Here is a 25411-nt window from a genome sequence, read left to right as displayed (position 1 = left end):
CCCTCGTGCTTTATCTTTAGTGTTACTGCTACAGAGTCCTCAGCTTAATAAGAGAAAAGTAACACAAAATAATGCATGTTAGAATTATTAATAGGTGAATGAGAAGTAGTTAAGGAAAGCTACTGGATAGTTATGCTTTGGTTTTGAAAGGTCTTGCAAATGATTATTTATTTGATTTAAAATGCTAAATGTAATTCAAAGATACTGGAACACATTATAAATCAGACTGCAGGTAGTTGTGAGTGTATCTTTAAATATGCCTGACTACTTCCCTTTCTACCACTGCAGAGATCAGGACACACAGTCATAGTCCAAGGAAACATGAGTCAACCTGTAATTGTTTTTCATCTCAGAGTTCAGGGGCAGTAGTAACCTGTTCTGCATTTTCAGAGATCTGCAGGTGCATTTATTTATTGATCTTTAAGAAGTGGTTTATGCCTGGTGTCACAAGCACACCTGAACGGGATTTACGAGCGAGTAAAGGAAAAGTCAATCCCCGAAATAAAGCAGATTCTGCTGAATTCTGAGCAAAACACTTTCCTTTCTGGAACTGGTTTGAATTTATACCATTAAAGAGGTGCATCTGTTCTTTTTTATCCCTGATCAGGAGAGCCTCACCTCCGCTGCTGTTGCTAGCCCTGAAGGCAAGCAGAAGGATCAGAGCCCAGCTGGTAGGAATCGATAAAGACAGACTGATTTATCAGAGCTGGAAGGGGAATTTGGTGGGTGACTGAAACCCATATTCGAGCACTTACTTCAAACCATAGCAGTTTTTTTTGTTGTTGTAGCTGTAGGACTGATGCCACCAATAAAGGAAGTGAACACCCAGGGTTTCAGGCCCTTTTTCAAGCATGACTGAACATTGGATTTGAGCCTTAACTTTAAATTCATATGTGTTATAATTTCCCTTCTAGCACGTCAGATCCTTACTTGCCCCTCAAAACTCCCCAGTGTTTTTCTCCAAGGTGCATCATCAGACAGACAACTGTGTCTTGACTGTTTCCAAGAGTTGGGTTTATGAGCACTGTTCCTTTGCATTTGATTACTTCATGTTTGGAGGCCAGTCAGGAAAGGGTCAAAGCATTGTTCTGTTTATCCACATTCAGAGGTGAAAATGTCTGTGTGCTGTGAGCCGGGCTGCTACCTGCTTTGTTGAGCTGGGTGGAGATGGAATTCCTTGCAGTTCCTTGCCAGTTATCTTATCTGAAAGCCACTGAGGTAGGAGAAGTACTCAGGTGGTGTGTGGTTGGATGAGGGGATGACTCCTCACTCCAGAGGTTTGTGGGATCCTCTCTTCCCCAGGCAGTGGTTACTGCAGATGAAATAGGAGCGCAGTTAAGGCACACAAGGTTTTTGGGGGAATACGTCAGCGTCCTGCAGAGGCATCGCTGAGCTGCTGCCGTGAAATCACGGCACTGCGCCGGGAACCAAAAGGTGGTGCTGTTACTGCAAGAAAGAGGAGGAAAAAGTGCATCCCGACCTCTTCTGCTGTTGATCAGCTAGGGAGCAGAGGGACAGCTAAGGGTTCTCCTGTTTTTTCCAGGAAAGGCAATACTTCTGGGCTTTCCCACTGTGTAGGACAACTGGTGCTGGTGGGTAGAGCCCGGCAAAGCAATATAATGCCACTCAAAGATGTACACCTGGAGGGAGGAGAAGGAAGAAAAAACCTGAAGCAAGTCACAAGGCTTCAAGTTGAGATGCACCAGACAGAAAGCGAGACTGGAGAGGAGCGGCAGCTGATGCTGGGCTGGGCTCCGCAGGGCACACAGCCCATCATGTGCTCGAGCTGGACATAAATCAGGAAATAGAAGCTTGAAAGGTCCTCAGAAGTAAAGGGAAAAGCAGTGGGAGAGTGTGGAGAGCCTTAGTGCGGAAGTTATGTAAGGGATGTAACAGAGCCTCTCCTAAGATGGTGTCTGCCTTCGTCTTGGTCTCTGCAAAGGTGTGTGTCAAAGGGGACATTGAGCCAGTCAAACCCACACAAATCACATTTAGACTAACACAGGAATAATATCTAGGTGCTGTGCAGGCAGATTAGGGAACTCACTCATGGTCCTGCAGGAAGAAGTGTTGTCCCCTGTCATCTCCCTGTGAGACTCTTTCTTCCCGTGACAATCATCACATCATGTCAGCCCAACTTTTGCTTCCCAAAATGTCTTGATGTTGTGGTGCAGCCTAAGAGACAGACACTTGTTATGTGCTGGATTCTGTCCTTTGGGGCAGAAATTGTCCCCAGTCCCTGTGGGGAGATCAGGATTACTTGAACTAGAGATTTCAAATTCAGCCCTGGAGGAGTCCCTCAGGGTTCACTTTGGACAGCAGGATGAGGTTCAGTTGTACGGCCTTGGCTGTAGGGAAGCTGCTGTATCAAGTCATTTGAGGAAGCATCAAGACAGCCAAACTGTACAGCTGTTATTCTCTGGCCATAACATGCAGCAGTGACCATCTCGGGCATGGGGCATGGCATTCTGCACCCTCCTCCCCCTTGCTCTTTGAGGTCACAGGCAGAACCTCGCTGTGAAAACCTTCAAAGGAGAGTCTGAACTGATGTTTCTCCTCTCTCCCTGTGACTATCAGCCTTACTGAATGACTTCAATTTGTTAAATGAATTGGAAACAATGCTTGGAAATGGGCTGAGCTGTGAAAGACACCACCCACACCTAAATTTTGTGGTTTCAGATTAATGGTTGCAGGTGTAAGTGCCTACTGTGTTGTTCCACTCATGCTTGTGCTATGGAGCAGAAAGGTCCCTTATTCTCACAGCCTTGTGCGGCTCATCCTTCAGGACTTCTTTCCCATCCGAAAATAAAGGCAAATAACTCCATAAGGAGCACTGGATGACAAAGGAAAAACAAAAGGGGGTTAAAAATGTCGGACCAGAAGCCTCAATGGGGACCTCCAGCATCCAGGTCTCCCTGGAAATGCTCTGTCTTAGGTGTCATTAATCTCTAATTTCTAGTTCCTGTATCCTGGTGCCTCTCTGGGGCTGTGTCCATTCAGAGCCTGAACTCCAGACACTGCTGTATGATCTCAACTGTTAGACTTACTAGAAAGCAGTTGCTGTAAAAACTTTTATATCCCCCAGGAGAAAAAAACTGGAAATGTATTTGGTCTCTTCTTGATGATGTTCAGCACTGATTAATACCAAGAGGAGTTAATGAGAGCCTTGACTGGAGTGCAGCAGTGTAGATCTGTAATCAAAACCTTCGTATAATCAGAAACATTCCAAACACTAAATGTATGTGTCAGGCTATTCTATGACATAATGGTGTGTTGTACCTGAACACAAGATAAGTGGGAATAAACAGCCAATATTTGGAAGAACAGTCCCTGTGTTTCTGTGTGCTGGGGAGCTGTGTACATGTAGCTCAGGGGTTTTGCTGGGCAGTGATATTCATGTTTGTACTGGATGTTTTCATTTCTTATCACCAATGTCTTAAAGCTTGTTTATTGAACTCTGGGTCAGTTTATTCAGGTTTAATGACTCTTCCACCGCGTGTTTTCATTTCAAGCACATTTTTGCGGGGGGAACATTTTGTGTGCTGTAGTGTGGCTATTTCAGGAGGTTGATCTTGGGTCATTCTCTGAACTAGTAGATGGATGATAGGAGTGACTGTTATTGTCTCTTTTATTTTTATTTATTGGGGGTTTTTTTACATGTGTTCTTCGTTTGTGTATATTCCTTTTTCTGCTTCTGTAGAGGGTTGCTGGCGAGGACAAAAAACAATGTGGTTTCTAGAGGACAGTCTTAGCCTACATCAGAGCTTGTGTCCCAGAAAGAGAGAGAGATGTTCTTGTGGTTTGTGTATAAATGTGTGGAATTAAATTACCCATGCTTTTTTTCTTGGTGTTGCTATAATCTTTTAAAGAAATCACAACAGGGAATTCAATCACAGGATACATTTGTGGTAACACAAAAAGACTGTGGCCTCATTAGAAAGCAGATTGGGATGCCCTGCTTTAATTTCTGCTTATGTGTGAGGCCTTGGTGAAAGCAAGAGAGGAACATGTGTGCTTTCTAGAGGATACTCTCTGACTGGGGGATATCAAGTTGTAATAAATCTGAGTTTCTGAGTAGTTCCCACACTGTCTTCTCATGCTTTCACAAGCACAGTGAACAGCTTCCAAAAGCCTCTGTATCAGACACTCACAGCCTGGGCTGGCAGGTCGGGCTGTGTTTCTAAATGCACATCTGGAACGCAGAGGCAGTGACCTCTTAGTTAACCAGCAGCTTACAGATGTGTCTGTTCATGAGTGAAAGGGAGAGCTGTGGAAGCTGTCATGTCAGCTGCTTCCTGTGTGTCAGGACGTGGTGACAAATCATCCAGGCTCCAGGAGGACAGGGAGGTTTCCCTGCAAAGAGCTTGAACTTTCTCACTAGCAGACAGACATGGGTAGTTTTCTCATCCACCTGGTGGATACTCTAAATATTCAGCTGAATAACTCTAATGGATGCTGTCTTAGTGGGGTGTGTCACAGACACACATCCACAGACACTGGTGCCCATGGCTTATTTCACATAACATGCTGCAGTGGTTTTGGTTCTTACAAACCACCACAAATGCAAATGAATTTTTGCTCTTTTGTAGATGGGAGTGACTGAAAGTGAACCTTTGCCTTGAAGATATCATGGGTACTCCTTGACCATACCCTGTCCTGTACTCTTGCCCACAGTGGGGAATCTGAACTTAAGATATGAGTCCCCTGAGTGGGAGAACTGGAGCTGATAGAGACATAAAGTTCCCACTTTGTCTTTTACAAGGCCTTTCACCACTTTGTAATTAAAAAAGCATGACTGTATCCCTCTGATAATTTTATTTTCCAATTAAGAAGTAAACAAAAAGGCTGCTGTCTGATTTAAGCCTGAATTACCATGAAAAGCATACAGGAAAAGAAAAGAAACCACAAAACAGCTGACGGGGGAGTGAGATGTTTTTTAGTTATACAATGTAACAGTTTCAGTCCTCTGCAATGTGGCTTTTCCCTGAAAAGGTTTAACTTTTTTCTGTTCCCTGCCTATAAATAACTTCCTTTGTGTTAAATTTCTCTGCTCTTCAGCACCTGTTCTACAAGTAGTGTCTTAGATCTTTGGAGAATCAAATAAAAATAAACAAATAAAAACAACTCTTCTACATAGAATAATCAAAATTCTTAAGAATTTTTCTGGTATGAAAAGGTTCTCAAAAACTCAGTGAGATGTTTTGAATCTTTACAATCTTGCTTCTTCTTCCGAAATGATTTTATGGTCCTGCATAAGGGCTGAAGAGATATTCAATACCTGGATCTGCCAAAGAGCCTTTGTACGGCACTGGTTGGGTCATTCCATCCTTTTTTCTAATTTACACCTCTGAAGAGGAATACCAATAAATCATTTCCTCTTCACGTTTTTGGGGTGATAAATTATATACATGTAGCTCTAGGTGGGAAGTGATTAACTTCCTCGCTGCCAAAAGCCAGACTTTGCTGTTCCATCTTCCAATAATTGTTTGGCTTTTTTCATATCATTACTGTTAATTTCTGTTGGGATATGAGTTAAAGATTGACTTGCAGACACTGATGAGCACTTTGATGTTGATTTGATGGTCCTTACAAGTACAACCAATTGCAGATGGAGAGTTCTTGGAGTGATTTGACCCAGCTACATCAAGGTTAGGGTAGTTGTTTATAGTATAACTTCTTACATTATCTCTGCACCTTTTTTCTATTTAGGTGGAGAGAGTTAGTTTTGATTCCACCATTTGGGACTGCTCCATATCTTGGGCATGGATCATGCTTAGTGCCTCAGATAAGAACAAAGCCAGGGCAGTGAGAAGGGAAAATTGTAGTGGATTTGTATTGAGAAATCTTTTCCATATGGAATAGCAGTTCTAGCCTAGGAGTTATTTTTGTAAAGATCTACATAATGAGATAATCTGCAGTAACAAATTTTTCGCAGTTTTTGAGCATGGGCAAACCACATTGACTGGGAAATGTCACCGAACTTGTCTGCAGCATACAAAGCAATAATGTAGTTCTGTGAAAGGAAGTGTGTGTAATGAGTGACATCTGTCTCCTTCACAATATCTGCCATCTTCATGGCAGTAATCGCCACATTTATGTGAGCAAAATGTTGGATTCTAATGTCTGATTTATCAGTGACAAGCTGCATAGTGCGTTACAGATTAACATAGCTGATGCTGAAAGATTTCATAATAACTTGAAAAAGCACAGTAGTCATTCTGCTATGAGTACAGAATGAATCTGTTTAAATCAAGAAATCAATATGAAACTGTTCAGAGTTCTGCGCAAAAGCTATTTTCATTTAAAAATCAAACTCATGAGAATGAAATGAAATCACTCTTTCTTGCTTGCAAGAGCACTCCCATGGCAGCTGTGTGACTTTGTGTCTCAGGAGGGCAGTGGTTTGTTTTTAAGTAGTCTGGTTTACAATAGGTGCTGTGGATTTAAAAGACTGGTATGGCTGTGGGGTAGCAGCTATATGTGTGTTCTGTGCAGGAAGTCATTGAATAAATATCTTCTGGAGATCTGTATGCCACTACCCAAAAATACTCCTTTTTTGGGGGTAGTAGAAGAAGAACATTTTCTGTACTGATTTCATAAAACTGTGACTGCATGTCTATTTTACTTTTGGCCCCTTTCTTTCCATTTCCACAAAGATTCCTAGCACTTTCAACTGGCCATATCTGAACAATTCCTTTGTACCAGCTCTTTCTATTTCCTGAGGTTGTTCAGCACAAATATGGCATTATAATATATTTCAGCTGGCCAAAAAGGCATAACTCTACACTAAGAGGTGATGAACTTCTGAGAGCCACCTTTTTGTTTTTTTGTCCTGATCCTTTCAGACTATGCACACAAGAAGGTAATTCTTATCTTCTTGATGCCACTTTGACTACCTGCTGAAATTTCAAATTTCATCTATGTCCTGGTCATTACTGGTCTATGTCCTGGTCATGCTTTTTACACAGGTTTTTAAAGCAATACTAGATGGAAGAATAATGCTGATGCCATTTAAATTGATGCTAGACCTCGTGTGTCCTGCGAGTGGTCTGGACACCAGAGTTACAAAAATGCTGACTGCAGCTGATGGCATTAGTGTGGAAGTGTGTGTGCTCCCAGTGCTGTTCCTATGTAGTGCTGGTTTTGGTTGAGAACTTCTATGGCAAACTGGGACTTAAAAGAGAAATTTTTTCACCAAAATGACTACTTCTACTTCTGAAATACCAGCAGTCTCACAAACAGTAATTACAGTCTGTTCAAGAATGGGATTCTTGATACTACTTTCAACTACAGAAACATGTCTCTTCCCTGTATCTGGCAAATTATAAAACTTCTAAGAATGACTTTTCAACACATGCTTGCAAGACTATTGCTCTGATCCTGAAAACTAGCAAATATTACACCACTGAATCATAATTGTGTCAAAAAATATAGCACAAAGAGAGGAAGCATTATCCCTTGTTTGTCTTCTGATCCGTACTCTAATTTTTGTTCATTTTCTGGCTTGGCAAGGCTGTATGTGCTAAATGTTGGAAGATGACTAATTTCTGAAGGGCTGTTTTTCTTTCTTAATTTCTCCCTCTCTTTTTGAGTGACTTTTGCTCGGACAGAGAAAGCCAGGATATGCATTTCCATAGGGGCAAAAATTAGTTAAAGAAAGAGGCCTAGATCAAGTGGGAATCATCTATATTGAAATAACCAGAGGAATTAAAAATGGAACACAACTGATATGTCAACAAGTTTGCCTGGAAAACACTTTGACACTTGCCAGAATTAAGAAATTTTGGCAGTGAGTGAGCTTTAGAGGAAGTCAGGGAGGGAAATGAAAGAAGTGAGGTTTTTTTAGTAAAACTCGTTGTGCAAAACTACCCATGATCACTTTATTTTTCTCCTGTTGAGTTCCAGTCACAGCCTCAGTGTGTTAGGTTCTGCTCAAAAATAAACATTATCTGCTAGCCTCAGACTTCCCCAAAGCCTGACAGGGAAAAGTAGCCTTAACCCAGAAAGGTGAACAGGCTAGAGTTCTTCCTTTGCCTTTTTTGATGAACTTAAGTAAATTACATGTGCTGGTGGATCTTGGTCTTATTGGTTGTGTAAACACGTACCCACAGATGCGTGCCTCAAAGCAATTTTTCCAAATTACTTGCTTGTGGAATCCCTTTTATCTGATTCTAATCTGGATCTGAGAATTTTTGTCAAAACTGTTAGAGTTTTGTGATGGGTTTAAATATGAACAATTCAGCATTTCCTAATGGGAAAACACAACTTTTTGTGAGAGTTCCCATCTGGTAGTGCTCAGATCACAATATCTTGTGTCTCTCTGAAATTAAAACAGATGGAATATCTTAGAGCATTTCATCCTGCTTCTCTCATTTCAAATCATTTGCCTTCAGGAGGTGGGACTTTGAGAAACACTAAATCTGGTAAGCTGAGTAGGACACTGTGAAATTTGAAAGCATTGAGGGAGACTGTCCTGGGAAGTTCCTAAACTTTCATGTCTTAGATCTTTAACTGGTTAATCTACAGCCTTCAATTTAACAGTTTGACTGCAATGATTCCTCATATGATCAATGCATAAACAATTAAGGAGTCACTTTTACTGTTCTTCCTTGTTTCTTTCTTCTTAGTTGTTTGGGTTTTTTGTTTTGCTTTTGTTTGTTCGTTTGGTGTTTGGTTGGTTGGTTGGTTGTTTTTGGGTTTTTGTGTTCTTGTTTTATTTTTTGTTCGGGTTTTGTTGTTCTTCCCTTCTTGTCTGGAAAAATTGTCTGTTTTCACTTTCATCTGTAAGGAGGCTGCAGTAGCTGGTGAGTGTCTCTGCTGTCCATGTGGTGAAGAACAAGGTGGAAGTACCCTACTCCTTCATGTCTCCATTCCCCATGGAAAGGGAATGGACAGAAGATACTGTATTAATCAGATCGAAAAGACCCTCACAGAAGAGGCCACTGGTAGAGTATCTGTCAAGTAAAGACTCAACTTATCCAGGGCTTCTGACTCTGTGTTGCTAATTTTGGACAAGGCAAAGCTTCCTGATTCAGTGGGAGCTGGGGAAAGGGTGGGAGAATTTTGCTTTCCACTTTGGTCTCTGATTGAAGTTTTTTTCCTAGAATAAGTTGTTTCCTGTTGTGTTGATATTGGGCTGAGATCTCTAGGCAGTGGCTTCCCATTTCTTAGCCAATTCTCTTCCAGGATTGACACATACGGGCAAAGGAAATATTACACTTAGAACATGTTGCTGTGCCAGAGGATGTTTAGCTTGTTTATCTTGGGGCTGTCCCGGCCCTGCACAGAGAACCCCAGGAGTCACATCATGTGCCTGAAAACATTGTCCACACACTTTTGGAACTCTGGCAGGCTGGTGCTGTGACCACTGCCCTGGGGAGCCTGTTCCAGTGCCCAGCCACCTTTGGCTGATATCAAACTTAAACCTCCCCTGACACTACTCTAGGACATTTCCTTGGGTCCTGTCACTGGTCACCACAGAGAAGAGATCAGTATCTGCACCTTTGCTTCCACTTCTGAGGGTGTTGAAGGCCACAGTGAGGTCTCCCTCGGTCTCCTCCAGGTTGAACAGACCCAGTGACCTCAGCCTCTCTACACACGGCTTCTCCTCTAGACCCTTCACCATCCTCATTGCCCTCCTTTGGACACTGTCTTACAGGTTAATACCTCTTTTGTATTGTGGAGCTCAAAGCTGCCCCCAGGGCTCGAAGAGGGGCCACCCCAGTGCACAGCAGAGTGGGACAATCCCCTCCCCTGCCTGGCTGGTGGTGCTCCCCCAGGGCACTGCTGACCCAGTACTGCTAGGCACACATTTGATGCGTAACCCTCATTTACAGTAAAAGCAGCACACTGGTGGGCTATAACACAGCCTTGATGTAACTCAGATGCTTAAAAGACTCTCCTTTTTATCCCTCTTTCTCTTCCCACTCCAAACTACCCCAACCAGTTGGTTTAGAGCAAGGGGAATATCGTCTGTTTCCCAAAGGAAAGCAACTGCTAAGAAATCAACACATCAATCTGCTTCAGAGAGGGCTAGTCCCAAGCTGTGTGAACATAAGTGCCTCCAGACCACTTGGCAGAGCCTGTGATTCTTCACTTGCTTTCAAAGCTGTGCAAAGACAGAGTTGTCAAACAGTGCTGAGCACAGGAGTGTAGGTGGGCTGCTCTCTTGGAGTTGGTGTCTTTGCAGCTATTCTGCAAAAATGAATGTATCCTCTTTTCCTCAGCCTTGGACCAGGTGAAGATGGAAGGTACTGCAAGAGATGATGCTGTCAGGAGGTCACGTCTGTAGGCAGGCATATGACATGTGTGCTTTTCTGGAAAAGACCTAAAAGTGAAACCCAAATCAATTTTTATGACCTGGGATTTTCTACAGCAATGGCTGGGCCAGCCCTTGCCTTCTGTTGCCTCCACAGTTCTGGCTTCTGATGTCCTTAGACATAGTGGTACTGTGTTTTGCCACACCAGGCGCTGTGTGTAACGATGTGTTTGACCTGGTGTTCATGCAAGGAGCACTTAAACAACAACAACAACAAAGTGGGAGGGTGGGGGGAAGTTGGGCAAGGAAGGAGGAAAAGGGATTTTTTCTTATAATGTAATTGCTGCCAAAAGAAATACGTGTCTGTCAAACTACATATCTGGTAGCTCTATTTCTTGGCATATTTGTCTTTAACCCTATGTCCTCACAAATGTTACGGCACAAATCTAAATTGCAGGTCATCATATTCCTATCTTTAAGTGCATTCCTTCAATGTGTTAATAAAACAAAAAATCTGTCTGCTTACAGCCCAGTATCTTTTTCATAACATCAATAACTAAATTAGGGAATAAATCTGGGCTCCAAAGTCTGTACTCCTCTAAACCCTCCTTCTTCCAGTCTCATAAGTCCCTTTTCCCTGGAAATTGGGCAAGGGTTTCTTTGTGCTGGCAGTTACAAGGAGGCAAATGTCCAGGTCAATGCCAGCACATGAATGAGGAGAAAGCAGGGCCAAGATTCACTCCTTCAAGTCCAGAGGTCTTGACTTCATTTCCCTTTGCTTTTGAGCTGTGCACAGCACTGGAAGGTTTTTTATATAAGAATGTGAAGCAAAATAAGGCACTGTGTTTGAGAATCTGTTTTTACATAGAAATCTGGCATACAGAAGTTCTTTCCTTTGACAGGACTTTACTTCTATGAGGCTTCCACATGTAATATTTAAGAGATTAGGCAGTATAAAATGCCAAGTCATCAGCATTTTCCTTCTGGACTCATGGTCTCTGCAGCCTTGTGCAGTGTTGTCTTTGTGAATATTTACCCATGCTACTTGCTGGGCAAATGTTGAGAGCAGTTTGCCAAAATGTTTTGCTTAGAAAAGAGGTTCTGATTAAGGAGTTTAATCGAGCACAATTTACATCAGTACACTATCAAAATAGCATCTCTGACATCTGCACATCACCTAATGTTAGAAGATATGTTTATTGAGCAAGCTGAAAATAATAAACCCAGGATATGAAGAAGTGTTTAGAAAGAGCAAATAATGGATCAATGAAATAGGGGTTAATTTCTCCAACAGATAATCTGAGTCCATGAGAACTTGTCATTTCCACCAGCCCTCTAGAAGATTGTATTCCTGAGAACAAGAAACACTTCTTCAGAATTTCTACTCAGTGTTTCAGCTCAAACTGGTTTGTTAAAGAAATGAAATAAATGCACAATGTGGAGCAACTCATCAGCTGGGGACAGCTCTGACAACAGTGCTTGAGACTGCACATTTAAGGCATCAGTAACATCTTCCAGTCTTGCTGGCGGAAGAAAGAAGAGAGCACTAATTCTTATTTGTTTATGCTAGTTTGGGCTGTTTTGAATTATTGATATGTCCCTTGAAACTGTCTCTGATCATTTCCCATTGAGCACAGAGGCATGTGGTGGTAAGCAGAGACCTGGCCTAGCTGCTGGACTTTCTCCTGCTGAACTCAGCATCTGAGCTGCTCATAACAGCAACAGATGTTTCTGCTTTTTAAGGTCTGTGGGAACCTCACTTAACATTTTTTTCCCCCTTCTTCCTTGCAGGAACAAATGCCAATATAGCCGAGATCCAAAAATCTTGACCTCAGCCTCATGTTATTATTGGAAGGTATTGCGACTGGATATCCTATTGTCCATTCTCAAGTAATAAGCCGATAGCTTTTAATGCTGTATTTGCTTTTTCACGCATACTTTCTACGTGTTTGTTATTCAGATGCTTCCTGGCAATAAATGAGGGAACACATAATCACTGTTGCCTTCAATGCAAGCGGGTCTGCAAGATTCGTCTTGTTTCAAAAGAGCTATGCAAGCTCAGGAACAAGCTCGCTAGCAGCTAAAGCAAATCATTCCCTTTGTCTTCTTCGTGCTCTGAACAATCACCTGGTACATTATATTGCAGGGATCCAGGTCAGCACAGTGCATAAGGCCTGGCTCAGTCCTGAATACCCAGACACAGAGATCTCAGAGTGCTGGGTAGTGCTTGTTAAGCTTAAAACTTTCCAAATGAATGCATGTAATTAAAATATTATTATTATCATTATCATTATTACTTATAAAAAAGGAGGAAATAAAAAAAATCCAAGCCTGGTTTAATTTCCTGTATATCACAATATCTGCTTTTGCCAAGGAGACCCTTGCTAGGCAGGAGATTTGCTTTCAAGAAAAGATGGGCTTTATGCCATATTTCCACAGGTAGCTCCTTTGTGTGAATTAACAGCTTTAATTGCCAGCAGGAAGACCTTAGAAGCATTCTTGGCAGTACTTGATATTGGGATGTGCCAAATTCAAGCATCCCTTGGCCTCCCTTCCTGTACCAACATTTTCAAGATGTCAAGGCTCTGCGGAGGGCCTCAGCACTGCCTTTTCTCTGGAAGAGAGTTGGACCTTGGTGAGTGGCTGGACATGAGCCATGGGGCAAAGCTGTGTCTGGGCAGCGTATGAAACATGGCCTTGCCTTTACAGCATTGGCTCTGCCTTCCCTCCTCTCTGCAGTTGCCATCAGGAGACCAGAAAACGAGCCAGCTGGCTACATCTCATGCACAGAGGTGGGAAATGGAAACTACATCCTGGGATTTTATTGGGCATGTGTAGTTCCTGGAGGGCAGGAGTGACAAGGAGGCAGTTTTCAGAAACACAGAATCGTTTAGAACAGACCTCTGGAATCACTGAGTCCAACCTTTGGCTGAACACCACCTTGTCAAGCAGATCACGGCACTGAGTGCCCCATTTGATGGTTTCTTGAACCACAGGAATAGTGATTCCACCATCTCCCTGGGCAGCCCGTTCCAACATTAAACAACCCTTCCTGTGAAGAAACTCTTCCTGATGTCCAGCTTGAAGGTGTGGTGGGTGACCAGACAGGCTCACTCACCAGCTGTGTCAGGAAGTTCTCTTCCACGGTCTCCAGCAATCTCCTAGAACCCCTCTTATTCCCTGTAAGTTTCCAGCAGATATATGGCAAGTCCAAGTCTCCCACAAGAAGGAGGGCTGTCAGCAGTGAAACATCAGCCAGGCACTTACAGAATCTTGCTCTTCCCTCTGGGTGGGTGGTCCATAGCTCCCACTGGCATATCTGCCTTGCTAGCCTTTCCCTTGATTCCTACCCATCATTACAGCCAAAACACTTCCTGAAATACAGAGCCAACCTGCTGCCTGTCCTTGTTCCCCTGTCCCTTCTGTAGAGCTTGTAGCCACCTCCTGCAGCTCTCCAGCCATGAGAGTTATCCCACCACGTTTCCATGACTGTGTCACAGCTTTCCTGCTGCTCAGTGGCTGCCAGCCCTGTTAGTCACACACAGTGTGCATTGGCGTAGGGTAACAAGAAGGAGGAGGGCAGGTAGGATCTATCTGCTATGGTGCCCAGTGAAACAAACCAATTATTTCTCCCATAGGCAGGTTTGCCATTTGTCCTGTTTGATCAGCTGCTGTCACAAGCCCAAATATGAGTATGGCTCTTGGTGGTGGTCTTAAAAGGACACTGTGCTGGTAGGTTGAGTTCATCATTGATACAATAATGGTTGATACAATAATGGCAGAGGAGCGACAAACTGCCCAGCCAGTCTGGGCAATCTCAGAATTAAGTGTTTTCCTGTTTTAGTGTAAAAGAAAAGGTGGTTCTTCACTTCTGTGCACAGGGCTCCCAGCTTTCTGGCCAGTGACATTTCAGCTGATTTGGATTTTTCATGACTCTGCCATGGAAATGTGAGCTCTTGTTTCCAGGGTTGGGCACAGGTGTTAAGGTCTGCTATCCCCGCATGTAAAATACTGTGCTGGAAGGAGAGAAGGGAACCTAGCATGGGAAATGTAAATCCCCCAGCTTCCTGCTATTGCTGTTTGTTTGGAGATGGCTTAAGATGTAAAAATAAGTCTGATCTGTCAGTGTTTGCTTTACTGAATTTTTTACATGCTGGTCTGGTACGGTGCAGTTCCTGTGTGTCCTGCCTGGCACACAGCACCCATGGGGCAGCAGATGAGACTGGGTTTCACCCTTGTGATTCAGTGGCATCAGGGCATACAACAAAACACATTCCTCTGTCCTGGCCATGCTGGGCGTGTAACATAAGGTCAAGTGCTGGGATGATTCCTCTCAGCTTCCTCTGGAGCTAATCCTTCTGCAGGATGGAGCTTAGCATGGAACTGCTGGATGCTGTCAGCATCTTTTGGAGGCTTCTTGCAGCGGGTTCTATTCCCCTCCTTGTCTGGCACTAGCCACTGCAGCTCTCCTTGCATGAGCTCAAAGGAGAGCTCTCAGCTCACTGCAGACCAGAAACAATGTCACAAAATTTGCATTGAATTTCAAAGGTTTCACAGGATTCAGAAAGCCCCCTTTCATCTGCAGTTCTTTCCAGATATCACCCATTTAAATTTTTTAAAATCTATTTATCTTTTCATAAAATCCGTTTCATGTGTTTATCTTGCTTGGCATTTCTGGCACAGTGTCTGTTCAAATCCCTGCCTTCTTGCTTAGCCCCTGAGAGTGTTCACCCCTTCCAAGGTTAATTAATGAGGTCAAGTTTAAAATAAGGCACAGTTCCAAGTATGGAAAGATCAAAGTATAAGCAGACACTTTGCCTTGTCTCCATGAAATCTGGCTTTCAGTGCATCTACCCCTAGAAGCCAGCTTGAGATGGAGACTTTCCTGACCTTTGTATTGCATTTCAAGATGTTGGTCACACAGCTTTTGCTCAGAGATTTGTAATTTAAAAATGGCAAGGAAATGTTGAATAAAAGGACATGGCAGTGAAGTCCCAACTTGCATGGATGAATGTAGCTCCACAGTTTTGGAATGACACCAAGTAGATGGACTATCCAAAGCCTTACAATAGCAAGGGAGTGCATTACTAAATGCCTCCTGTGTTTTATAGGGATGATACCTTTACAACAATAGAAATGCTGATACGTACGACATTGTTTGCTAATGCATTTTCAGATACAGTCTTAAATGCAAAGTCTCCCTACATTCTTATAGCAATCATTGCAATAATAAACTACACGGACCTTGTGATTTAGCATATCAATGAAATACTCATACTGATTTTTCTGTAGTGTGTGTGAAAGCACACCTGTCTGCTGTGCACCTGGGGAAGAACCAAAAGGGACAGCTTGAACCCAAAATTTTGCCTTCACACAGTAGCAGAAAAGACCTCGGGTCAAGTTCTGTTGCTGGTGGCTGGTTGTGCTGATAAGACACCACTTTGTCAGTTGCCATAAGGAGGTTTTCAGTCTCCCTTCAGATTAATATAAGTAGAGATATCATAAACAATTGGTAGTCTATAAGAAGATTTAAAAGTGAATAGCTGTTCAGTCTGAATCTGGGATATGGGAGAAGAAAGGCATTTTTAATAAAAGCAGGGATGAGGTTTTCAAGAACTAGGACTCCAACCTCCCACTGAGAAGTATTCTTTCTCTAGCTCATGAATTTCAGCAGCTTGCGTTTTCAATATTGATACCTAAAGTGTTCTCTCTTTCTTTCTTTCTTTTCTTTCTTTCTTTCTTTCTTTCTTTCTTTCTTTCTTTCTTTCTTTCTTTCTTTCTTTCTTTCTTTCTTTCTTTCTTTCTTTCTTTCTTTCTTTCTTTCTTTCTTTCTTTCTTTCTTTCTTTCTTTCTTTCTTTCTTTCTTTCTTTCTTTCTTTCTTTCTTTCTTTCTTTCTTTCTTTCTTTCTTTCTTTCTTTCTTTCTTTCTTTCTTTCTTTCTTTCTTTCTTTCTTTCCATATGAATTTTCTGGCTCAACTGTGAAGTATAAAATCCAGCTCAAACTCAAGAATCATTTCAGAATAATTAAAACTACAGTTTTCAGAGGCAAAATGGCTCATCAAGGAAATGTCTGTGTGCATCCTGTTGGAAAGCCAGAGAAAGACCCATGTCCTTTCCCTCTCTGACATTAATAGTTTTGCAATTGACCCCAGAGTCAGTGGCACCAGGAGCAGACCAAGGGTCTCTTTCTTCTGGATTCTGGGTACCCTAAACCCAATCTACATTTAGCAGTGACTTTTCATAGCCTGGCAGGATTAGAACATTTTTATCATGATTAGCAACTCCTTAGGGGATTTTTATGGACATAAAATGTGATGAACGCCGTTGCACATTTTGTAAGGATAGGTTAAGAAGGCAGACTGTTTAACTTGTGGTGACCTCCTGCAGAATTATGATAGCACTGTGGTATAAATCTGCTGGTCAAATGTTTCCTCCCTGCAATGCAATAAACATCCTTGTAATTTACATTGAAGTAGCTGGTGACGAAATGTGCCTGAAGCACAGATGTGTGCGAGGCAGTGGTCCTGGGGGTTCCCGTGGGAGCCGTGCTGGGATGCTGTCTGCACAAACTGGCTCTAGCTGAGGGGCAGGACCTGCTCCTGCTTGCTGGCCCCCTCATCCTGTGCTAGAAAATTCCTTCATGCATAGGTGTCCTGACATGAGATTGGTTCTCAAAGACTCTGTGGCAACACTAGTAAATATCTCTGAGAACTGGGCTATCCTGTATTAGTTTTTTCTTGACTGTGGTTTTTTTGTTTGTTGGGGCTTTTTTAAGCTTGGATGTATCCTACATTCCATTTGCAGACTGAAGGGCACAGTTCCTAACATAAACCTGCTTCTCTGATAAAATTGTTTTCTGCTCTTTCCTTTCTTTGTTTATTTTGTTGGTTGTTTTTGTTTGTTGATTTTTAAACGTTCACATTCTATTTGCCGTTATCTGGACAAATGGTTTTTCTGAATCATGCTAAATGTTTATGATGTTCATAATGACACCGTCAACAGATGGTAAATGTATTGTAGCACCACCAAAATACTGTGGCACGGCTAAGAATAATTTGGGATGTGCTGCCATCTAATGGTTTTGCTGACAGTAAAGGAAATTCAAGCGTAAGCTCGGTTCCTATTAGTTTCAGAGAGAAGGTATAAGGTTTTCAATTACCATGTGGAAAAGTGTATTTAAATTACATTGCTGAAGAGAATGTGTGCAGACTTGGCTATTTTTTGACTATTTGAGATGCTGCAGTGTTTCATATCCCTGCTCTGGTCTGCTACAGGAGTCAGTAAGTAAATAAAGGGATACATTTGTATTTTACTGGCATATAACTTGAAACATTCTTGAGTCTGTGTCATTAAACTTAATAGTGCTTCTTAAAACAGAAGTTCAACAATTTTGCATTCCAGTTTCAGAGAGGTCTTCCTTTGGCTGTAGTTTGACCTCTCTTAGTGGTAAAAGAGAATAAATAAATGCAGCCTGTGGCACTCTGAAAAAAAAGGAGTTTGTCATCATGATCTCCCACCTCCTCTGCCGAGAACCACTCCTAAACATGATGCATTTTGCCATGATTTCTTCTAAATGCAGAAAAAAATACGAGCTCCCAGCAAGACTTCAAATATTTCTACTGACCAAAGAGTTTTCTTTTTCCAGTCAGTTATTTAGCCATGTTGAAGCCTGAGCCTCAAGAGCCACAAGCTGCTGGGCAGAGTCAGCAAACAGCTGGTGCTCAAGGTAGTCCTCAGGGATCTTCTCTGGGAAATCCCACAGAGAGGGAGTCATGGTTCTGCCTGAGCTTTGCACAAGCCAATGGTTGTTGCTTCTGTAGCTCATCAAGAAAAACGGTAAATAGTTAACAGTGAGAAGTGTCTTCCCTTGTCTCTGCAGCCCCAGCTCTGGCTCTGTTTCTGTATCATCCAGCACTCTCTGGAGCTGCCCTGAACACACGTGCACACCCTGTTTCTCTCATCGGACCTGCATTCAGTTCCCCTGACCTCTTTCCTCCTGTTGTCCCCAGCTCAAACCATGTTCTGGAAGCCTCTTGTTGGTGCCCCACCATCCCAGGAGCACACACGGGGCACAGGGGCTGTTTGTGCTGGTTGGCCATGCACAGAGGGAGATCTTGCTAGAAGAAGCCCTGCAGCTGAAAAGGTGCTGCAGTGGGCTTCTTCATCAACTCTGCACCACCCAGGAAATGGCCACACTTTTTGTGTTGTTCCTTGACCAATTTAAATTGATGATTATTTGCTAACCCCTCTCCCTGGGACATCACTCAGCAGCCCTGTGGAGTATGAAGTGCATGGCACCCTGTCCTACTGTCCAGTCAGTTTGCACCTTCCTAATTCTCTTGTCTTCCCCTTGGTGACCTCAGCAGAAGTAGAGAATAGTAACTTCTCTTTCCTGCTACATCTAGTCAGTGGCAGTTCCATGTGCATGTCTGATATCCAGAAAGATTCTCTTAAAAACTGTGCATGTCTCATCTACTATGGTTCACATCTCAGGCCTAAGTAAAGGGGTGTGGGAAGGGTATGACTGCATAAAAATGCAATAGTTACAGAAATAGGCATGTTTGAAATGGCCCAACTGGGTAAATGGTCTAAAAGCTATGAGATTAACTTGCTTAATTCCCTCAAGATTTGAAAAGTTAAATTCTCATTCAAACTCTCTGACATAAGCAGTTCACGTATTTATTCAAATCCTCTTCTTTAAAGAAAACAGACAATATTGTGCTAAAGTTAACAATGCACAGGATGGCCTCTGTGAGTGCAAATGATTCCAGTGAAATGAGGGAAATTCTTGAAGTGTTTGAAGAGCATTCTGTCAGTGTTCAACAGACTGCATCCCTGTTAATGCTACAGACTCAGGACTGATCAGTGCCATAGACTCATTCCTCTGGGGAACGGCCTTCAAAGAAATAACTGCTGGCAGTAAAAAGTCACTCTGGAAATATGCACGGGGAAGTTATATATAGTAAAGAAAACTGTTCTCTGCCCTGGGGAAAGCATGTAAAAAAGGGTTATGGGTCAAAGGGAGGGTTTTCTTCTCTGCAGTAAGAGGGTCAGTGAACAAGAAACGCAGACTGGAGTTTGTCAGTGTGTGCAAGATTTCCAGTGAAGAATGAGCTGAGGCAACTGTTCAGGCACAAGCTCTTCCTACCAGCCTATTTGCCTGAACCCTAGGCTGAACCCTGGGGCAGGAGGCTTCTGGCAATATTGCACATACATGCTTCTTTCCAGCTTCCTCAAGCTTGTAGTTGGGTAATCCTGGCTGAGGATCGCCCCTGTCCTAATTGATTTGCACTCAAGGTCACTTTGGCTTAGGCCCTGCATGCCCAATGGTCACAGAGTTGTTTTAGGAGTGATTTATCCTCCTACACCCAAATGAGCACTCTGTGTCTGTGTCGATGGTGTGCACACAACTGGGAAATTCAATTTTTCACTTGATCACTGAAATTCCACTAGGGACGAAGTTCTGTTAAATCTCATGTAACTTTGATCATTTTGAATGAAATGTCAGTTGCCAACAGGAGGTCAGAGGAAGTAATTTAAACCAATTGTTTGTAAAGGAAGCTATCAGTTAGGGTTTAATGCATTTGGCCCAAGATGAACTTTAAAACATGATTTTAAATTGCTTTTAGGTTGGTCTTCCTCTGAGCCAATTCCAGTAAGAATAGTGTTGTTCAAACACAGTAACTGTTTTAGTAATTAGGTTTTTTAAGTCTATCCTAAAGGACTTGTACAGTACAATAGCAGTCAGTTCAGGAGGAAGAGCAAGGGGATTTTCCCAGTACAAAAGGGATAGTGAAAGATGGGAGGAATAGCTTTTCTGTATACATTGCAGAGATAAGGCAACAGGAATTATTTTGGGAGCCTTTATCTCAACTAAATAAAATGTGATGTTGCCTACCTGCCTGTCCCTTTTCACAGTTTAGCAGTTCATTTGTACCCAGCTTTGGATTTGAGCCCAAGCCTAATTTAATGCAATGGAGTTCAGAATTCTACATTTTCCTATCCGTGAATGCTGTTACTCCCTTGGTGTATTTTCCTTGCTCTCCCTGCCCAATTCTGCCTTTCCTGAGGCAATACAAAAATCTATCCCACAACCAGGCTTAGTGCTGCCATCTGCATAAATTCATTTTCTCACTCAACAGATGTGTAATGAGTAAGTGTCACTGCAGACAGCAGCAAAATCTCCATTCAGCAAAAGTAATCAAAACTTCTGCTTACAACCCAAAAGGCTCAGTTCTCAACAGCCTCTTCTGGATTCATGCACAGCTGCTGGCTCTTACCACATCCTGTGTGCTTGGTTCTCGCCCACACACTGCAGAAGTGTCAGCAAAGATATGGGCACTTGTTAAATCTCACAGTACTGATGTCCTGAATTGATTAACAAATTACTAGTAATTGTTTTGCTAGGTTGGTGTCCCAAGCACAGCCCTTGGCTGTTCTTGGCATGGAGGGGTGTCCTTGCTCAGGCAGCTAGGCTAAAGCTAAGCTCACATCAGTTTAACCTCTGTGCCCCTTTTGGAAAGAAATTCTTTCATCTACTTGGGCCAGTCTTAGCTTGATTTTCACATTATCTCAGCTACTCCTGGCTTTGGGGCTTGAGTGCCTGCAATGGGGTCTTCATCTCTGTTTTCCATGCTCTCCCTTCCCATTGCATTTAGAGGCTGGAATGCTGTTAAAATCCAGATGTGATGAAATTAAGTCATCATCTTTCTCTCAGCTGTTTGTTTCTGGCACCTGGTCCTCCACAGCAATGCACCAATAGGGCAGGTCAGTAAAAACATTGAGTGTGAAGAATAGATGAGGAGAATTTCTGCAAAACCTGGGATGCCTCTGGGTGTAAGAAAGGCCCCGTGAGAAAGACTTCGTGGTTTTTGTCATTGGAGCCTTTCTGAAGCAGAGCCAGCCACATCTCACAGCCAGAAAGCAAGCTGGGTCAGAAAGTTGGCAGAGCTTTTGGTTCTGTTTTGGTCTTTGTCTGAAGCTGACGGGCTGTGAACACTGAGCTCTCCTTCCCACTGCTGCACTGGAGGATTGAAGTGTTTATGGTGATGGGTGGGGGAGTGAAAAGGGGTTTGGGTGGAAAACTGAGCTACTGGGATACACTGGTATGAGATGAGCTGTGTGGGGTAGGAGGCCATTTCCATCTCTGCTCTCTAGTCACAAGCAGAGGAGGAGATCCTCTAGAGGAGATGGTTTTCATGTGGTGTTTTCTTCGCCATGGGTTTGCAGATGCTCACTTCCCTTGGGGCTACAGGTGTACACGAGGCCAGACACCACCAGCAGCTCATTGGGAACCCCCAGTGACTGAAGGAGCAGAAGAAGGGGTAGTACTGCAATAGGGATTTTCATTCTCAAACTATGTGCAGAAGTGGACAGAATGCTGGGAGAAGGCAGCTTAAGAATTCACAGTGTTTAAACTGATATTTTTATAGACTTGTGAAAGGGGAAAATACCTTTGTTGTATTCAGTCCTAATTTATTGCTTTCGTCTTTTATTTCCATTTTTGTTTGCTGGGGTGACAGAGGACACTTTGAAGACATATTTCCCATCATTTACATGGCTTGTTGTCCTCAGAAACACTGGAACACAATGAGCAGTTTTCCACTGCCATTGTGCCCAGTTAAGTCTGCATGTTTCATCCTCATGCAGAAATTTTGTAATACACAGCTTTCTGGTATTTCCCTTTCTCTCCTCTGCTCTGGCTTTGCTCTCTGAAGCTCAAACAGATATCCCAGGCATTTGCATGGATCCAAAATATTTTGAATAAGAAAACTTTGGATTACACATTCTTGTAATTCGCTCGCAAATTAATACTCAGAAAACTCTGCTGCAATGTCAGTCTGGTTGCTCTTGCAAAGCAAGGGCAGGTTTTATACTTTACATTATTACATAGCTGAACAGGTATCTTGGAAGACCTCCTTTTGTCTTACTGCTCCCTTCAGCCTCCTTGGCTTGGCTGTGACCAGCCAGAGGTTTAGGCTCCCTCTGGTGTGCTGTGCTCCCAGCCCACATCCATGGGAGAAAGCAGCTTCCCAAAGCATCCAGGAGGCAACTGATACTACTGAAAATTGCCATATTGTGCTTTTCCCTTTCCCTACTCACTTACAGCTCAGATCTAATTTTTAAAAGAAACAAAATACTTGAAATTCGGCTGGACATTGCTTGTTTATGGCTCTTTTTACCTTATTTTGACCTTATTCAGCCTCAATGCTTTTCTTTGAAGACAGAAACACAGAGGGAGAAAAAGCGGTATTGAATCAAGTCTAGTTAATTGATACTTAAGAATATTTGCTGTTATGCTGCACTACCGATGGCTGTTTTGTATGAGACATGATGCATTTCTGTGACACCCACACAACCTTTTGGTCTGAAGGTTAGCCCAAACCTTTTACTAAACACCAACTAGCAGGTAACTGTCTGTAGAGCGAAGAGAGACCCAACTCTCATGAAAACTCCAGTATGGGACAATCTGGACATCAGTGCAGGGATTGTGGCTGGGCCAGGAGCGTATATAGCAATAGATAGATAGACAGATAGATAGATAGATAGATAGATAGATAGATAGATGGATAGATGGATAGATAATTCATCACCAGTTTAACGTTTCTTTCGTATCAGGAAAGGCATGCTTGCTGCTCTGTATTTCAGTTGTGAAGGGCCCACCAGGGCTTTGACAGCATCTGAGTGTCAAATATACCAGGGGCTTTCTCAGCACAAGCTAGGACTGCCTGACACACGCTGAATGCCATTTTTTTTACTGAGATGGGTAAATGCTGCAGTAAATCAGGAGTGTCTGAAGAGTAACCACATATGAACTAGTTTGCAGTGTGTTGTGCTATTAATGATTACCCACCCCTCATTAGAGAACAGCACAAGTAGCACAGCTGGTGTATCTAACCATTAGCCAACGGATGTTTTCCCTTCTGTTCTGACTGAACTGCTAAGGGGGGAAGGTGCTGCTAGGGTTACACATTAATCATATCCACTGTGGAGTGGCTGATGCCATCAGTCCCTGGAGTGGGAGCCTGACACCTCTGGGGAATTGTCACCCCATCTCCAAATCAGTGCTGATGGCGGCAAGAAGTCACTCACACCATCTCAGGAAGGGAGTGGGAATTCCGGGATGGATGGGTGTGGTGAAAGACAGAGAGGAAAAATGCTTGGAGGAGAAGGCAGCAAGCCATCAACAAATGGCACAGAGGCCAGGGTTGTCTTGTCCAGTCCACACGTGAGAGTCTTCAGACAGACACTGTTCACCATTTCTTCTCCTCTGCTGAGGCACTTGGCTGGTGGTGGGGCTGAGCTCAGCCGATGGACACGCTGCCTAAAATCAGGGCAGGTACTGAGTAAACAGGAGCCCTCCTGAGCTGCTCCTTGGCTGCTCCCTAGTGCTGGCCTGAAACCCAGGACAGGATCTGGAGGGCTGCCTTAGAAAGAGAGGCAGAAAGCAGCAGTGGGGTGAGGCCACGCTGATGCATCCCTCGGCCAGTTTCTGTGCCGTGCCTGCTCTGACACCACGTCTGACAGTCTGATTGCTTGTACGGCTGCTCAGCTTGGAAAGGCATGATCCCCAGGGTAATATTTCATACACATTCTTGTAATTCACTGAACCCCCCTTTGCTCTCATGGCAACTAGCCACCTACATGTATTTAATCCAAAAATAAGTGTTGTAGATTATAAATAGCTCCTGCACACACTAGGAACGTATTTCAAGGAAATATTTTGACAGGATGCCTGAAAGAAGAGTCAATTAAGAAAAGCAGCTTGGTTCAGCTAAGTGCCAAGGTATGCATTGCTAATTTCCCCTGTTGTTCAATGGAAGTAAGTTACTATCATATTGCTCCTTGGCTTGTTCTTTTTTTTTGGGTCATTATTTTTTAGACAGAAAAATAGATGACCTAACTTTGATAAGTAATGGCTGTGGAGGTATAACACAGAAATGTCATTTTCTGGAGTATTGAGACCCCCTCACCTCTTTAAGAAATCAAACTAAGTATAAACTAATTATCATTCTGCAGATACTTTTTTTTTCTCTGTATGTCTTTTTTTTTGTTTTGGATTTTGTTGTATGGTTTTTGGGGTTTTTTTGGACCTTAATATGGGTCTGGAAAATCTATTGCCTGATACATAGCAAAAAAAAAAAAAAAAAAAAAAGAAAAACATAATTTTGAAATACAATGTTCTGGCTGCAAAAAGACCATGTGGAATTACAAGAACAGTGTAACTTAATTCTCCAGTGTTTTGGTCCTTCCAGACCGCTGCTGAGAGATGCTGAACATTGTAAAGCACTTTAATAGAGCTGGTTGATTTATTTTTTCTTTCGCAAGAACTTGGATCCCTGTTATCACAGTGCCTTGAGGCCTTGGAGATCTCACTGTGTATTTCCTTGAGGACACCTGGAACATGCACATCATGAATCACCGGGCACTGCCAGACATTTTGAGTGACCTTCTTGCAAGACACAGGAGATCAAGCCCTGCCTGCTCGCAGTGTTAAAGGACCTGCAAAGGGGTAAATGTGGAAAGAATGTATCTCAGCTTCATTGGTGTAAAGCACGCACAATTACTCCTTGTGGCAAATCAGCCTTCCGGTGGAAGACAAGGATTAGGACTCTTTTAGCCTGAAGTCAAACCAGATGTAAATTGCTTGTTTTGGAGAGAAAGGTCCCTCTCAAGGCAAAATTCTGTATTTATCCTAAGAGTTAACACCTCGATAAATGGACATTTGATTGTGGATTTTCCCCTTTTCTGGCAGGAAAATTATCTTTCCCAATGTATTCAGTTTATTTCCTGACTGTTCTTCACTCTGAAATCTCCCACATCCATCAACGAACACAGAAATTCAGCACTTTAAAAGCTCAAAATTATAGATTTTTACAATTCTTTTTCATCATTGCTTTTCTTCCCTGCAAGTGTCCCATATCACTGCCTTAAACTTCTTAATCTTTGGCCATCCACTGCAGTGATCAGGTCAGAAGCAGTACCATTAATCATGAAATAAAAACTGAAAGATTTAGATAATTTCATGTACATTTCGCACAGCCATCCACAGAACTAAGAAGCATTCACTGTTAATCATGGAGGGTGTCTGGAGATTCATTTTCCTGAAATGAATGTGCCAGAACCTATTTCTGAGTAATTTATTGTTGATT

Source organism: Catharus ustulatus, chromosome Z (genome assembly GCF_009819885.2).
Source record: "Catharus ustulatus isolate bCatUst1 chromosome Z, bCatUst1.pri.v2, whole genome shotgun sequence".
Classification (NCBI taxonomy): Eukaryota; Metazoa; Chordata; class Aves; order Passeriformes; family Turdidae; genus Catharus; species Catharus ustulatus.
The sequence above is the reverse complement of the archived record's forward strand: the minus strand, read 5'-3'. Positions refer to the sequence as shown.